This window comes from Octodon degus, unplaced genomic scaffold (genome assembly GCF_000260255.1).
Source record: "Octodon degus isolate 3935 unplaced genomic scaffold, OctDeg1.0 scaffold00128, whole genome shotgun sequence".
Taxonomy (NCBI): Eukaryota; Metazoa; Chordata; class Mammalia; order Rodentia; family Octodontidae; genus Octodon; species Octodon degus.
This window is the reverse complement of record NW_004524704.1, coordinates 2078832-2095605: the sequence shown is the minus strand read 5'-3', so window position 1 is coordinate 2095605 and position 16774 is coordinate 2078832. Positions and strand designations below refer to the sequence as shown.

At 45.7% G+C, this 16774-nt stretch overlaps 1 protein-coding gene across 1 annotated transcript in view; it reads right to left on the bottom strand.

Annotated features, from left to right (window-relative positions):
- St6gal1 (ST6 beta-galactoside alpha-2,6-sialyltransferase 1) overlaps positions 1-16774 on the bottom strand; it is a 128299-nt gene that overhangs the window by 43195 nt on the left and 68330 nt on the right. The gene's annotated exons all lie outside the window — the stretch shown is intronic.

Below are 16774 nucleotides of genomic sequence, written 5' to 3'. Positions count from 1 at the left end.
AGCTAAGGCCCAAAATTCAGTCTGCTCACAGACTCGCCAGCCCTCCCACCTACACTGGTTGCTCAAATGAGGATCTAAACAAGCTTGGCACAATTGGGCAGACGAAGCATCCCAACCCTCTTCATCTACAACAATTCTCCACTCCATTATTTCTTTTCTCTTCCATTCAAATGTGTCATTTGTCCCCTAGAATGTCCCGTGCTCTGCCTTGGGCTGATGACTTCCTTATGGTGTTGCCTAACCTACTCCTCCACCCTGTGTCCTACAAACTGAGTGTTAAGATTTCAAGGCTGGTTGAGATTCAGCGATTTCAAGCTCCATGGCTCTCCTAGTTTGTTGTGTGTGTTTTTTCTTTAATATCTAAACAGATCTGAGCCCCATAGTGTAAAGGCTTTGGGAGAAGGAGAAAAGAACAGGGAGGACTGATCTCTTGTGCTTTGCAGTGATCCCCAGGCCCATAGGAAAACATACACCGACACTCATAATAGGTTCATTCATCCAGCAAATGCTCGTTGTCTACTATAAGCCCGACTATTGTCAAAAGTCTAGGCAGAAATCCTACACCCCCAGCACTTGCTCTCTGGTGAGGAGAGTCAAAGAAAACACATAGGTGCACGATGCGCTGGAAGGGAATAACTGCTAGGCAGAAAATTGAAAGACAGAAGAATGGAGACAGACAGTCTGGGATGGGGTGAGGTGGTGATGGAGATTTACATTGGATGGTGAAAGCAGGACTGAGAAGGAATCCCAGCAAAGATAGCAGGGAGGTGGGGGAAGGGTCAAGCAGCTCTGGGGGAGAGGCTTCCAACAGAGGGAATGAACAGGAAGGCTTCTAGGCAAGGGGGCGGGGAGCTGGCCTGCATCCAGCCTAGCAAAAAGGCCTGAGCAGAGTGGGCAAGGAGAAGGGTAGTGGGATGGGGCAGGAGGAAAGACGGTATTAACATCCGAGTCATGCACGGCTTTGGATGAGTGTAAAATTTTGCCTTTCCTTCTACACAGGAGTTGGCTGACAAATGTGTGAAAGGGCTCACACAGCTGCTGCTGCTGCTGCTGTGGTCACAGGCAGGTTGAGGGCGCTTTCAAGAGGTTAGTACAAGTAACCAGGTAAGAAGAACTCACAGTCCAGTTGCGTGAGCTCCGACTAGGTGCTAGCATCCCGCCTTGCTACCCTAATATCCTATCGTTCTGGGAGGTGGGGCATTAGCATCCCTTTCTGGAAATAAGGAAGCTCATAAAGTTTAAGTCATTTCAGCAGACGTCACCACAAATGGTCAGACAGGAGTGTGGGCCAGCTGAGCCTCACTCCAACACAGGCTTGCTGTCTAGCACAACCCCCTACTCGGGCCTTTTGGGGCCAGCAGGTCAATGCAGCTATGAACTTTTGGTGATGCTTATTCCTTTTGCCCTGGTCTTCACTGCTTTAAACTCTTACTCTGCAAACCTCACCAGTGTCTGGACCTCAGCACCCAGCCTTTCTGCTCCTGGGGACCCTGAACAAGGGCTCGCTCTCCTCTAGAGTGCCTCCCAGCAGCAGGCCATAGTACTGGGCCCCGCAACTCTCTGGCACGGTGGTCTCGGCTCTGAGGTCTTAATTTGCACCCCTGAGCTGCCGCGGAGCCTGTAAGGACTTCTTTGCCCATCTTTTCAGGTCTTCTCATTCGCCACACACTTGACGTTTTCCCCAGACAGGGAGGATGTTTTCCAGCAGTTGCAAATGCACAGAAACTCCTATAGTGGGGGTGGGGCCATTTCTCCAGGTATCAGCTAGAAAACATCAGCAGAAGAGTCTCACTTCTGAGCCGAGCTGATTAGGAAAGGAGTTCACAGTTGCACTCAACATTACTCTAATTTGTGGTAAGGACTAGCGTTACACCAATAGGGCTGCACAGCAGAGACTTCCTAGGCATTTATTTCTACTGATCTGACATGAATTCTCAGCTACGGATTTTTCATTTTCTTCATCCCAGCATTTCACTAGTACCGTGAAATAACTAATGCCCCTTGGCAGTCAATCAAAGCCCGCAGTTCTTAAAACTCTTCCAAACCATGTACCTCTTGTACTTTGCTTCCCTCTGACACAATTCCCAGCTTTTACATGATGCTGCTGACCAAGGATTTCCCTTCTTGTGCGTTATCACATCACAACGATATTGCGGCCAGCGAGTGGTCAGATCAGAACGAGCCTGTCATTGCTACCAAAGCAGCTGTTACGCTCACCATGATGCACAGAGACTTGATTTCTTCAGCTGTGCAGATTCATTACAGTAAATGGGTCTCTACAAACCATGGGCAAGAAATTCTGGCTTGTACTGCTTACCCTATTTTAATCATGGCTTCTGGTCCCAGCAATAAACACAACTCTTGTTGGGCATGCCTCCAGAAAAAAAAAAAAATAGTTTCTGCTGGTGGGTTGAATACAGAAAAACTCTCCCTAACAGCACCTAACTAGGAAATATTAAATCCTTCTAAGCTTATCCAGGAGCATCTGGCTTCAAGGGCTTAGAACTCAAGAGAACAGGAGTATACAAAAGTAGAGTTTTACTGACAGCCAGGTCATATATAAGCCTCCCTCCCTAGCTCTGAACTTGGTCTGCAAATGCAAAATAATGGTTATAACACAGAGACACCTTCTCTTAAAGCAGATAGCAGAGCTGGTACCACCAGCCAAGGTAAGGAGAGAGCCCACGATGCTTCTGTGGCCAAATGGCCACTGCACAGAAGAGACAGATTTCCACAGAAATACGGGAGACTAAGAATTTCTCTCCAATCCTGCTAACAATGTCTGATGACCGAAGAATCTCCTTAGAACATCAGGTTAACCCTGTCCCTAGTGAGGATGCTGGTGTCTGTTAATGTCACCTTGAACATCATTTCCTGCAGGGCTCCAGGGCAGGGGCTGGCTCCGGGGTTGTTTTTCCCTCCCCTGGTGCTTTTAGCCATCTGGGTGGGAGGAGAGGTAGGGCCAGTGTTTCCTGACATTTCTCAAATGCCAGAGTCACTGAAGTGCAATCACTTCTCCTTTGGGTCACCAAGGTAACAGCTGTTTACTTCTCTGTTTAGCGACCTAATGTCTTTTCTAGGATCAGGCCAAGGTGGAATAGGCCACCGTGCAGAGGAAAGGGGAAGCAAGCTCAACAGAATGCCACTGACAGGAACCAGCCCCTACACACACACTCTGGCACAGACCCAGGAGGCAGGCGGTAGGCGACCCTGAGCCCTCCACGTGCCAGGAAATGAGAGTCAGAGCTGCTTGCTTGTGAACTGTGACTCGCAAACAGCTCACACAGCTCACAACACACACAAAAAAGTTTATTCTGTGATGAATTCCTTTTAATAGATTACAAAGTCCCTACAGCCCTTTATTAAGGGAATCAATAAAGGATGGAAAGCATTTAAATGTCCAATTATGCTTGGCTGCTTGTAAGGGGGAAGCATGTGCAGGATTTTCCTGCCTGCCAACAGTCTCGCTGTAGGGCTGTTACACGGAATGAGAAAGAGGGTGGTAATGAGGATGCAGAATTGATTGGAGAAATCTCTCCTATGTGTCAACCATCAGAGCCTCCTGTTTTAACATCTTATGTAGGAAAGTGAAGCCAAGAGAGAAAGGACTTGTCCAGGAATGTCTGGTGTCAAGGCCATGTTCCTCCCTCACTGTGACCCCACCGGGAGTCACCAAAACAGCTCCAGTGCTTGTATGCTGACCCCATAATGGAATTTGACTGATGAGAACTCTGGCTAAGGGGTGGTAGCCCTGCGCGAGGGCCTCCTTGGCAAGGCAACACGCTACAGCCCTTGGCCCTCATGATAGCCTATCTCCATGCCACAAAAGGAAGCGACTGCCAAGAAGTAACCACCACTGCTTTTAGACACCACCAGGCACCAGGCACCTCTGTAACCCACTAGCCATCCCTGTAAGCCGGGACACTGTTGAGTCTGCTGCACAAGCAAAGGAGGCTAAGTCCGGTATTTTCCCACCACCACCCCACCACAGACCCCTGCAGAGGCAGGGTCTCCATCACATTTGATTCAAGGCTCACAAGCCAAAAAGGCTCAGGTACCAGCCCACTGTGCCCAAGGTGGGAGGCCTAGGACTGAGGAGGCAGAGTCCTCAGACAGGCTTTATCTGGAAGGCAGTGCTGCATCTCATCTGAGTCTCATTTTGGAGTGTGACAAACCTAGATTTGGGCCCTGGCTTTATTGTTCAGTCGCCATGGGATCCCAGGCAGATGGTATGCACCTTCAAGGCCCCCGTCTTCTCTTCTTGGGGGTATGCATGTAATACATGGTAGGTTGTACTCCCGGACCCGACAGGAAGTAGGAGCAGAACTCACACCAGCTCAGCTGCCGAGGGGTGGAGATGTCCTCATTTCGGAAAGGATGAAATGACCTTCCTGGGAGGGTCATAAATCAATATTTGTCATTGGCTTAACGCGGGATCTCAATGTTTATCTCAGCAAAACCAATATTTGCCACCCTCCGGGTTAACCATTCCAAACTCTGCTTCACCACCAAGAGAACGGGACCATGGGATCCTCAGAAGAGCTGGACAAGAGGGCGCTGCTGAAATGAGCAGAAGACTGAGCAGCAGCCAAAGCCAGGCACAGAGGAAAGGCCTCCTCGCTCTCCACCCAAGGCACCATATGCATGTATGAAAGTCACCAACCCTCTCCAAGTCTCCGTTTCCTCAAGAGAAAAGGGAAACAATTCCTATTTCAAAGCTGAGCGTCACAATGCGTGCCTGTTGTCCCCGGGGCTTGACCCAGAAGGCTGAAGCAGGAAGATTGCTGGAACAAACACCCTTCAGGCCAGCCGAGGCAACCTAGCAAGACTTGGCCTCAAGACAACAGAAACAGTCTCTATGTCACAGAACCAAGGTAACCCAGGAGGGAAGTAATAGGTTCGAAGGAGCTGTGAAGCTGCAGAAACACAGACTGCTATTTTACATTTCTCCAGGACAGCGCTGTTACTTCCACAAGCCACGGGAAGCAAAACTTGTAGCTGAAGCATTGTTTCATTTTAAAGAGGCCTGAGACACATTCACTGTTTGAAAAACTCTTACTTAGGAAGCTCAAAGTTTCCTATTATGAAAGGAAATGAATCACTACCCTCAAAACAATCAGTTCTCTGTGACCGCCAAGATGAAAAAGGCAACTGTTGAACAGTGAATGGGCGCCCAGCTCTCACCTCCAGAGAGCAGGGGCAGCCTGCACACTCAAGACACAAGGCACTGGTGGGCGCAGCCCTTCCCAGCAAAGCCTACCAAGTCTTAGGGCCTGCGAGACAGCTCAGCGGACTAAGCACCTGCCTAGGCAAGCGCAGGGGCAGAGGTTTAATCCCCGTGCCGGCCCCACCCCTTGGGGCTAGCTGAGCCTGCCACTGAGACCAGACACGGATGGTGGCGCACACCTATAATCCCAGCACTGAGGAGGCTGAAAACAGGAGGCTCACTATGAGTCGGAGCTGCGTAGTGAGACCCTGTACCAAATACATTTAAAAAAAAAAAAAAAAAAAAAACCTACCAAGTCTTCCATCAGTTTAGAACACAATCCAGACTCCCCTCCTCCCTCGTCTGTTGTTCAGCTCCCTGCATCTGAATGCACCTGAAGGAGCTCAGGGAGAACACAGACTCGGCAAAGTGGCCATAGAACTTGGTACCAAAGCCAGGCAGGCAGCCTGGATTTCCAGAGAATTCTGCATCCGAGCAGCCCAGCCCAGGGTTTCCGGGCCCCACCTGTGAGTCGGGGCCCATTTGCTTTGTGTTTACAGAACACCCGCCGGCACCCACCAATCAAAACTTAGTAAACAGGAAAAAAAACACGCTTTCAGTTCTTCTTGAACTGCAAGCAGGCATGTTATTTAGAGGCACTGCCCTCTTCTCTGTTTTGGCTATTCTGAGCAATCGGGAAAGGCTGTGTGTGTGTGTGTGTGTGTGTGTGTCTGTGTGTCTGTGTGTCTGTGTGTCTGTGTGTCTGTGTGCAACAGAGGTCCAACCTGGGGGTTCTGAGTCTGGCCAGGAACAGTGGGGCGGGAGGAAGATAGGAGGGTGGGAGCCTCATCAACTGAGGCAGGGACCCCAGCTTAGCTGAGCTGCCCTGGAAAGACGATGCCGCTGGTCCTCGTCCGCCTCTGGAAAGCCAGTGAGATCCTATCTAAAGAACCCACCTGCCCTTCAGCTCATCTTCCAACCCAAGTGCCGCACGGTGCATTGCCACTGGATGCTCTCAGTAGCATGAGTGGTCAGAACTTACTCAGGACCAAGCTGGATTTCTTGGCTTGCGATAGCTGCCACCTGATGCTCCGCAGCACATGAAAGGCTGCAGAGTAGAGAGGCTGTGAAAAAGGAGAGACGAACAGGCAGAGACTCAAACGTGCAGCAGAGTCCGGCTCTAAGGCCCTCACCAGCCCTGTACAGGATAGCAGGAGGTCATTTTATAACCTGATACTAAGATTCCCAAAGACAGCAAGAGCTATCATTTCCAGATTTTTCTCCATAAACCTCTATTACCACACAGCTCATGAAGGTCAGCATGACTTCCCTTGTTTGTCTGTCAATCAGAGAGACCCAAGTTGCATAAAATCCATAGCTAGTAGGCAGCAGAGTCCAGATTTGAACCCAGGGCTGTTGTGTCTGGACTCTAGGATTGCTTCCCATCCTGGGGATAGAACATTAAATCTACTTTCTCTAACTCTTCTCCCTTGGCTGCCTCCCGAAAATGATGAGAATCAGTTCAGTGGCAGGATGGGGTTCAGTGTCCCTGGGAATTTAAAAAAACACACATTAAAATATGATACATTTTCCCTCAAGACATAAATAATAGCACTGAGAAGGGCACTCTCATACCTCTTGGAAGTCCACATGACCCATTTCTTCTGAAGGACAACTATACAAGATGAACACAGCCTTCAAAATGCCCATTCCCTTTTAACCCAGTAAATCCATTTCCAAAAATGAAAGAGTTGCAAAGACTACAGTGCTGTCTGAGCCCATGCACGAGCCCAATTACCAACCAAAGAAAAATAGGTAAACACACTGCGGAACGTCCATGGGATGGGTGATGACCAAGCAATTTAAAAATCACATTTGTGAAGATTTTTCAAAAAACTGAAAAAAATTATATGGAGACAGAAAATAGGCTAATGAGTCCCAGGGGCTCCCCTACTGAGAATCAACTCCTGGCTAATCTTGTTTCCTCAGTACTTTACCTAAGTCCCAGCCATGACATCACTGCATCCGTGAGCACGTCACATGTTTAGTTTTCAAAATATAACTACAAGCTAATGCTGCACGCCTATTACTCCAGTACTTAGGAGGCTGAGACAGGGAGATTACAAGTTCAAGACCAGCCTAGGAAACTTAGTAAGACCGTGTCTCAAAATTAAGATTTTTTTTTTTAAAAAAGACTTGAGATGTGACTCAGTGAACTGAAGGTTCTCCCTCCAGCACCACTGATGATGATAATAACAATAAGAAGAAGAATGATAATAACATACCATTTTCAGCCTAATGTTTAGAAATTATTAAGATTTTTCAATAAGATCAGAAAACAATTCACAATACAATGCAAATAGATAATTTTTTATTTTACAAAAAAAGGGAAAATAACACTTCATAGTAAAATAATGGGAAAATAACAACAGTCAATGCATTACATGTTATCTTTAAAGTAGCTGCTGAGGGTGCAAGATGTAGGCATAAAGCTTTCCTCAATCCATATTAGCACAGATCTCCCTCTTTAATGAACTCAGAGACGCTAATAGCATCACTGACTTTCATTTTTTCCCCTTTCCCTATTGCCCTTTCCTGTTTCTCCCATCCTAGTTCCTTTTTCCTTTTGAACAATGTCTTCCCACTTCACTATGTCTACTGTACATTTTAGACCCTACTGATTCTTTCATTTTCTCACCCTAGAGAGACAATGATGTCCACACATGTGAGTCTGATTTATTTCACTTACGAGTGTGGTCTCAAGTTGCACCCATTTACCCATAAAAGTCTCAAGTTTGTCCTTCTATATGGCTGAGTAGTACCCCATTGTATAAAAACACCACATCGTTTTTGTCCTTTCCTCGGTTGATAGGCATTTGGTCTGTTTCCAGGACTTAGCTATGATAAACTGTGCTGCTATAAACGTAAGTGCACGTATATCATTATGGTATGATGTTTTTAATTCTTCTGAGAAGATCCCCAAACCCAGTTTTTTGAAGAACCTCCACACTGAGTTTCACAGTGGCTGTACCAGTCTACCCACCCACTAACGGCAGCGTTCATTTTTCCCCACCAGCATTTGTTGTTGGTTAAATTCTTGACAACAGCCATTTTTATAGAGTGAGATGAAATCTCAGTGTTCTTTTAATTTGTATCTTGACTGGCCAGTGATGTTGAACATTTTTCATGTACTTATTTGCCATCTATGTTTCTTCATCTGAGAAGTGTATATTCATCTCAGATGGCCGTTTTTTGATTGGTTGAATTTGGGGAGTCGATTTTTGTCAGTTCTTTATATGTTCTAGATAGCTAATCAGATAATCCATGTCTCCACCGAAGGGAAAAAAGGAAAGACGGAGAGAAGACTCGGAAGGAGAGAAAGCAGAAAGTGGGAAAAGAGGAAGGAGGGTGAATGGAGCCAAACTATCAGCAAACAGAGAAATCAAGGAGAAAAATGATGAGTCAGAGAAAGAGTATTTGAAGGAAATATATCTAAAGTATTGCAGTAGGCTGTAGATACCCCTGTGTCATCACGAAACCAAAGGCACGTTTTGTCAACTTCTGTAATCTTTGTGTGTGCGTTTTTTACTTGGAGAAATGTATTAATATTATCATTTCTCCTGCTCATCTTGTGTTCACCAAGTTGAAACTTTCCCCTTGGTGTGGCATCACTCTTGGGCTGATAAAGTCCTTTTAGCATCTCTTCAAGAGCAGGAGTGTTAAGGCAGGCTCAAGCCGGGCACAAACGTGCACATGTGTAACCCCACCCTTCGGGAAACGGAGGCAGGAGGACTGCCACAAGTTCAAGGCCAGCTTGGACTACACAGTGAACTCAAGACCAGCCTGAACAATAGAACAAGACGCTATCCAAAATAAATAAATAAATGGCAGATTCCAGCTTTTCCTTATCTGAAAGCATTTTTACTTCACCTTCACTCCTGAAGGGCATTTTTTTTCTAGGTATAAAATGCTGGGTTGGAGCTGGGGAGATAGCTCAGTAGAATAAGCACTTGCCTGGCAAGTGCAAGGTTCTGAGTTCAATCCCTGCTTCCGCCAAAAATAAATAAATAGATAAATAAATAAATAAATAAATAAAATACTGGGTTGACAGGTTTTTTTTTTCTTCCACTACTTAAAAGCATTTGAATAGTGTTCTATTACATGCAAAGCACTATATTTCTCTGAAAGCTCTTGAGATTTTTAAAATCTTTTTACTCTCTTTAGACCCTACTGATTCTTTCATTTTCTCACACTAGAGAGACAATGATGTCCACACATGTGAGTCTGATTTATTTCACTTACGAGTGTGGTCTCAAGTTTACTTTTCAGAAATTTGATGATGAAGTAAGTGACAGAATAGTTGTCATTGAGTTAATCCTGTTTGAGATTACTGAGCTTCTTTATTTTCTGATTTCATATTTTTCCTTAAATTTGTGACATTTTCAGCCATTCTTCAATCAAATGTTTGTCTTTCTTTCTTTCTTTCTTTCTTTCTTTCTTTCTTTCTTTCTTTCTTTCTTTCTTTCATTTTCTTGTGTACAGAGGATTGAAGGCAGGACCTTGCACTCACCAGGCAGGCACTTATGCTGCTGAGCTATCTCCACAGTCATCAAATACATTTTTCTGCAGCACTGTCTTTATTTTCACCTTCCAGGATTAGATGCGGATGAACAAATTTTCAAAGCTTTGCTATTGCTGCACAGTGCCATCAGTCATTACTCATTTCCCCCCAATTTTGTCCTACATTTCATATTGCTTGCTGTCTACAGATCTGCTTCAAGTTCCCTGCCTCCATTCCTTATCATCTCCATCCTGCAGCTAAACTCATCCAGTGAATTTGGTAGGCCCAGCATCATCTTCTCACTGTCAATATTTCTATCTGATTGTACCCCTTTCTATCTCCATGCTGAGAACTTGGTTTTTTTTCTTCTGCATTTTAGGGAAAGGTCTACAGAGTGTTCAGAGTCTCACTACTAGATTAGACTCATAGTGATCTGCCTCTTTACAGCCTTCCAAGAGCTGGGATTACAGGCGCGCGCCACCAAGCCCAGTCTCAATTGCCATCTCAGCACGCCCCAGGGACAGGGCCAGCACTACAGGCCTGGGGATCGAACTCCCAGCTCCTGCTGAGAACTTTAATGTTTCTATTAATTTCAAGATTCGCAAAGGGAAAAAGCTGCTGCTTTATGTCTCTGCCTGGCAACTCTACCACCTGAGTCATCGCAGGGTTGAAACCTGGGATCGTCTCTGCCATTATGTATTATCTGGGTTTTTCCATTTCCTTCTGTATTTGAGTTTAAACTCCAGAACCCTCTCTGTCTGCTCTTATTTTTCCAAGTCCTCATGCAGCTGTTATTTGCATTCTCTAGGGATAAAAAGAAGACTGAGCTTGCCCACTGTACTGTGACAACATAGATCCCTTTACTCCAAATGTGCATGGATTTCACACACACACACACACACACACACACACACACACACACACACACACACACCAAGCATACAAACAATTCAGCAGCAAGCCCCCAATGGGTGTCTCCTCAAATCAACCTGGAGACAGCATCAGATCTCACAACTTGAAGGCTCCAAGTTTGTCCTCCAACTTCACATGCCAACCTGTAGCCCACTGCTATTTTACCTCTGCTTCTGATAAGACAAGCTGTCTACGAGGGCTCATGGATTTGCTACAGGGGCTGACATGTGGCTCAGAGGTAGAGCACTTGCCTAACTTGCCCACAGTCTGCCTTCAGTCCTCACATTGCCATAAACAAAACCTACAATTAATAAGCTACGGCAGCTCACAGAGCTCAAACTTACCTACGCCTCAGCTGAGTACAGCAGATACTGCAAAAGATGCAGCTGGAAGAGAGACATGGGGCAGGACAAATGGAAAGGAGTGCAGAGCCTTTACGCATTCTCTGGGACAGTGCCCCTCAGGAATCTCCTCATGTGCCCCTGACCACACAGCTCTCTGAAGTTTGTCCTTTCAGACTTTCATGGAGCCTTCATGGCCTAAGGTTAGCTGGAGTGTGGAAAACCACGTAAACATGTGACTAGACAAATAAAAAGGTCTGATCTAATGCTGGAACCAAAGCAAGGGAACCCAGCAGGGCCAATTTGGTTGTTCTTGACCTCTGTGCAACATTCCTTTCTCCAGCAAGACCCTTTTCTGAAAGGCGGATCTTTGATCTACTTTCAGAAAAGGAAACTGTAGGTCAGACAATTCCTTTAGGGCATGCTCCAAGAAAGAAAGGCAGGGAAGATTAGTTTCTGTGACCCACATTGAGGAAAAGAAAATACTAGTTTCAGTGGCCTACAGTAGGGAGGAAAAGAGTGGGTGAAAGGAGGATGGGAGAAGCTCAAAGAGAGATAGACCTTCGGAGGCCTCCTGCACCCTAACATTACTCTACCCACTCAGGAAATAATAAGGGCCACAGGAGTTACAAGTCAGAGACTGTGGCTGGCACAACATAATGCAAATGTGTAGCATCAAACACTCTATCCAGTTTGTCATTATGAGCCCTGGTAGAGAAAGGCTGTAGTCCAAATACCTCCTCTTGCCTGGGATGACCGACCCTTCCTCCTCTGCAACTTCCACTTCCCAAAAGCCCACTCATCTCTCAGAGCTCCACTACAATGGCTCTTTCTTCCAAGACAATTCTTTATCTCCCTCCTAGAGAAACATGTTCCTCTGAATTAGGGAAGGTTCAGATTTGATGACATCAAGAAGCTGGAAGCCAAATCTTTTGGTGACTGCGACTGGAATGAAATCAAGGCTTGGTGAGATAGCTCAGTAGAAAAGCACCTGCTTAGGCAAGCACAGGGAGTGGGGTTTGATCCCTGGCACCACATGCTGTGCCAGCCTGGCCCCCAGGCACACTAAGCCAGCCACCAAGAACAGGCATGATGGCATACGCCTGTCATCCCAGCAGTAGCAAGGCTGAAAACAGGAGGATCACAAGCTCCAACTGCATGGTGAGACCCTGTACCAAATACATTTAAAAAGAAGAAGAAGAAGAAGAAGAAGAAGAAGAAGAAGAAGAAGAAGAAGAAGAAGAAGAAGAAGAAGAAGAAGAAGAAGAAGAAATCAAATCGATTTCTTATTGTCTATCGCTCATTTTGCTCTTATTAACATTTTGAGTTTCTCAGATTAGAGAAAGTATGTAATATTTAAGCTCAAATATCTCATTTATCAATCTTTTACAAAAGGTGATAGAAGGAGGGGGAGGGAAGGGCGGGAAAGGGGATGAAGAGAGAACTAAGATGTGCTCTGCACAAATGTCAACTTCTCACGAGGAGATAGCCACTACTGCTACAAACAGTAGTGAGCAAGACTACTGCAAACACGCATTAATAAAAATTGAAAAAAGAGAGAACAAGGAAATCAAACTTGATCAAGAAGTAAACGGTGGCAAGAACAGCCTATGGAATCAGACTGGCTGAACCTGGGCTCTCCTTGTTGCTGGGTAGGGGCAGTAAGCAAGTCATCTGCTTCTGGGTATAGTTTTCTCATTGATAGCATGAAAATAATAATGCCAAATAGAATGTTAAGGAGATTAAATAAATTAAAAGCTGTAAAGCACCTAGAAATTTGCGACTAGTGTCACCTTCTCCCAGGTTACCGCAGCCCTTTTCTGCAGATGACAGAATATTGTACAAAGGAAAGAAGAGCATGCAAAGAACTGGTCTGTTCTCTCCCTTCCCTGTATCCTGAACGTGATCGCTATCTTTTTTTCTCCAGTATTTAAGAGAGCCCAACTTGCTCCTGTGCGGAGTTTCCTAGAAGCTTGTGGTCGAGTGGAACATAACTGCAGGGCTTGTGGAAAGAGATCTGGCTTCCAAAGGATTTTCCTTGGGGGCTGAGTTTCCTGTTCTAGGTCAAGATGACACAGGCTGAGCAGTCTACACCTGGCTGACTGTGATTGCAAAAAGCCAAGGGAACTGGGTCATTCCTCAGCTGATCCTCCTGTGACTGCGCTGCACCTGACGGCGGATGTGACTCTTGCTGTTGCTAATCTGTACCCTTATTTCCTGAGACTTCCGGACAGCTTCCTGCTCCAGCCACGCTGAGCGATGACTGGCCACTCTACCTTGACATTTTCTGCTTGCGCCACTTCCTCTGTCCTTACACTCACCTGTTAATCCCACAATCTTATCAAATTTGCTGATACCTAATCGTACAGTCAAGGACTTTCCAAAGCTTCACCGCGCTTCCTGGAACCCTGCAGATGGTCCTTCCCTCCTCTGTACTCCGCAGCCCTCCACATGCCCCGGGAGCAGTGACTGATGGATGGCAACCACTTAGCTTACAGGTCCCTTTTCTCCTTCAATATACCAATGTTTTTTCTAAAGAAATATTATTTTATTGATCTCAACATCAATTTACACTGTAATAACCAAATTCATTTTTTTTAAAGTAAGCTAGATTTCTAAGTGGCAGAATTCACTGCATGTAAAGGCAAGCAGAATTACATGAAATTTTCATTTAAAGTAAATAGTTAGAAAGACAGACATAAATGGATGGCACACAATAAGCCTCCGTGGACCCAGGACCCAAATTCAATAATTATCAACTTGTAGCCAGTTTTATTTTGTCTACTCCCCTACCCACTCCAAAGTATTCTAGGTTCTTCTGAAATAAATCTCTAACATTATAGCATTTCATTCATAAATATATCAATATATGTCTCTTTAAAAAATACTTTTAAATCTATAATAATATCACAAAATGTATCACTTGTCGGTAGCCACCACAAATGCTTGTAAGACTTACCAGCTCCGAAGGAGAGAGACCACCTCACTTATTTCCATGTTTTCAGGTCCTAGTAGTTATTGAATAATAGAAAGAAAAAGGGTAGAAGGAAAAGCTGGCAAGAAGAGAATGCATGGTCTCTTCTCAGTTAGCTTTGAACCACCTTGAAAGTACTTCTGGTGAACTTCTCAGAAGGAAAGAAGCAAAATACCGGTCGAAGTTCCCCACCCTGAACCTATCCTCAAGGAGGAAGGTTTGTGTACTTGCTGTTTTGGGGAAACAGATGTCACAGATGACTACGCAAGATGCTCGCTGCACAAAGGCGTTCAGCCCTGTCTGAAAGACGCTTTTTCCTAGCACATATGCAAGTCCCATGTGACCTGACAGGGACCCTATCTTTCCTCCCCACTTCGATGTCTTACCTACATTTACCTTGGTCTACTTTGCTCCTCCACTCCTTGTCCTCTTCCTTGGGCATGTTGGTCTATAGAGACCACAGACAAGGGCATCTCCCCAAAGCGAGGTTCCTATGAGATGTGTTACCGTAAACATCACACAAGGTTATCTCTAGCAAGAAGGCCTTTCTTATCAGGGAGAGGCTCTCTCTTAGGAAAAGCCCTGAACCCTGGGGCTTGCTCCTCATTTGCTAGTTACAAGACTCTTAGGACATATCTTCTTTTTTAGGTCATATCTTTAAAGCCAAATTGCCTTATAATCGTAGCTCCTCTGTCTCTTTCTGAGAGCCACATGAAGACCAAGGGCCTGGGGAGGGGATGTTCTCCCGCATCAAGATCCCAGTGTGCCTTGGCAACCACAGAGTAGTGCACTGCTGTGAAGAATGTCTGAGGATGATGCGTCACTGAGTCCAGAATGAGAGCTCCTGTCCAGCAATCATTCTTCTAAAAACTCTGTCTTTCAAAGTACAAGTTTACAAATATTTGGGAAACACATTTTCTATTCCACTTACAAAAGGAAAACATCACGTTGCCATGATGAGTATTAAAGATCAATTTTTCAGACTAAAAGCAAGAAGTGGTTTCATTAAAATAAGCAAGATGCGTTCATTCAAAATGACAAAGCATTACTGAGAGAAGTTACAGAGGGCCGAAGTAAGAGGATGTACACCATGCTCACGAACTAGAAGGTTTGTTACCATGTCACTTTGCCCCTCAAGTGATTAGGGCAGCTAATTGTATGCATCAGCCTGACTAAAGAATCTATGACGTGCCCAAATATCTGAACAGACATTACTCAGTGTGTTCCTATGAGGGTGCTTTGGATAAGAACATCATTTGAATGAACATTTGATTAATATTAGAACGATATTAAGTTCCCTCCTTAATGCCACAGGGCCTCATCCAATCAAAGACCTGGACAGAACAAGACTGGCCCTCCCTCAAGGAAAGAGAATTCCCTTCCATTGCTGTCTGGAGCTGGGGCCCTGGGGAGGGGATGTTCTCCCACACGACAATTCCAATCCAAACATGGGCTCTCCCTGGGTTTTAACACCAGCAGCTCTCCAGGTTCTCAGCCCTCCAGCCTCAGGACAAAAGCTGTTGCTTCAGTTCTAGAGGACTTTGACTACTACTTTATCTACAGCTTCACTGCAGTCAAAAATCAAAATGCCAGCAGCTATTTTATGGAAATTTACAAGCTGATTATAAAATGTATAAGGGAGTACAAATAAAATAGCAAAGGGAATCTCATGAAACCTCAGGAACCACGAGGCTGTGTTACTGGTGGAAGGACAGACAGATCCATGACAGAGCATCACCCAGAACAGGCCCCCACACATGCATTCACTTCATTCTTACAGTGGTATTAATCCACTTCAGTGAGGGAAAAGTCTTAGTGAATGATTCCGGAATTATCTATTTAGGAAGAGGAGTCCTTTTCTTCACCACATTTCATCCATAAACTTGAGGTGGATCCTGCATGCAAAGCGAAGGCTAAAAGGCCTCGAGAGGAAATACAGGAAAACATCTTCCTGGCTCAATACACATGAAGAAGGCACTAACCAATAAAAGGGAGAGATGGATAAAGAGAACTTCTGCACACGTAAGGTGCAAGATATCTGAAAGTTGCTTGAAATTTAATTTCAACTTTTAGTGTGGGGTGGACCTTGCCCTGGAAACAACTGGCCCAGAATAAATTCTACCCCAAGTTAGCTCAGAACCTCACATATAAGGAAGCAGGTGAGGCTGAGGTAGACACATGGGTGGCAAGGAATGGAAGGGAATTACAGGGATCTAACACCACCTCCTGCTCCCTGGCACGCACAGGTCACATCCCCGGCTGGTGACACAGCCAAGTGCAATCCCGGTTCCTTGGCTCCGTCTCAAAGTCCTCCCTTCCACCCTTGAATCTCTTCCTGGCTCCAGCATCTGGCCAAGTTTCCCAGAGAATGCTGGGGACTCCCCTGGGGCCTAAAAGTTCAAGTATCTGACATATACACATGTGACTCCGTGGCATTTTGCAGCTTCAACAGGTCCTCAGTGAAGGACAGGGGTATTATGTAGGTTCCACTTCCAGATGAGCAGTGGCCAGGCAGAGGGGCCAAAAGTGCACCTGCAGCTAGCAAAGCTCCTCTGGTCCAAGAGCATCCTCATGCCTGCTAGAGGACATTCCCCCTCCTACTGCTCCCGAGGCTGGCCAGGGACCCTTGCTCTTCTCCACCCCACAGGGCATGCGTGTTGAAGAAGGAAATGCTCCTGCCTTCTGCTAAACTGCCCAGAGTTCAGATTTTACCCAGAAAATGGAAGAAGACATGCCCTAGAACTTTCCCCAGCCAAAAGCGTAGGCGGGGGTAACTGACA